The sequence below is a fragment of the Gekko japonicus genome, unplaced genomic scaffold (assembly GCF_001447785.1).
Source record: "Gekko japonicus isolate JY-2015 unplaced genomic scaffold, Gekko_japonicus_V1.1 scaffold2686, whole genome shotgun sequence".
NCBI lineage: Eukaryota > Metazoa > Chordata > Lepidosauria > Squamata > Gekkonidae > Gekko > Gekko japonicus.
In genome coordinates this window covers 198,556-198,993 of record NW_015162557.1, presented here as the reverse complement: position 1 = coordinate 198,993, position 438 = coordinate 198,556, and positions in this window count along the sequence as shown.

Genomic DNA, 438 nt, shown 5'->3' with positions numbered 1-438 from the left:
AACTGACTGATGCAGCAGCCAAATCGCTTGCTCACATCTTTCATGCCAGGAGCTCACAAAGTAGAATTTTTGCTCACAGAACTCCACAGCCGAGAGGGAGCACTGATATCCACCCTGCAAAATCCTATTAAGGGGTCAGGATGACACTAACCCTCATTCCAACCACAAAGGGGGCAGAAATGTTTCAAGCCAACTTTATTGACGGGGCACAGAGAGAAAAGAGAGTCTGAAAGGCAACTGTGCGGGGGGGAGATGGAGGGATTCCTCCCCCCCCCGCCCCCAGCATCTTAACTCCTGGCCCCCCCGGGGAGATATGAAAAGGGACAGCTTTAAAAATTAGCAGAGATCGGCACAACCGTATGTAAAGAGAGAGGACATGTAAACATCACCTCAAAGCTACAGACACAAGGCCAAGAGGACAGACAGAAAGAGAACCCA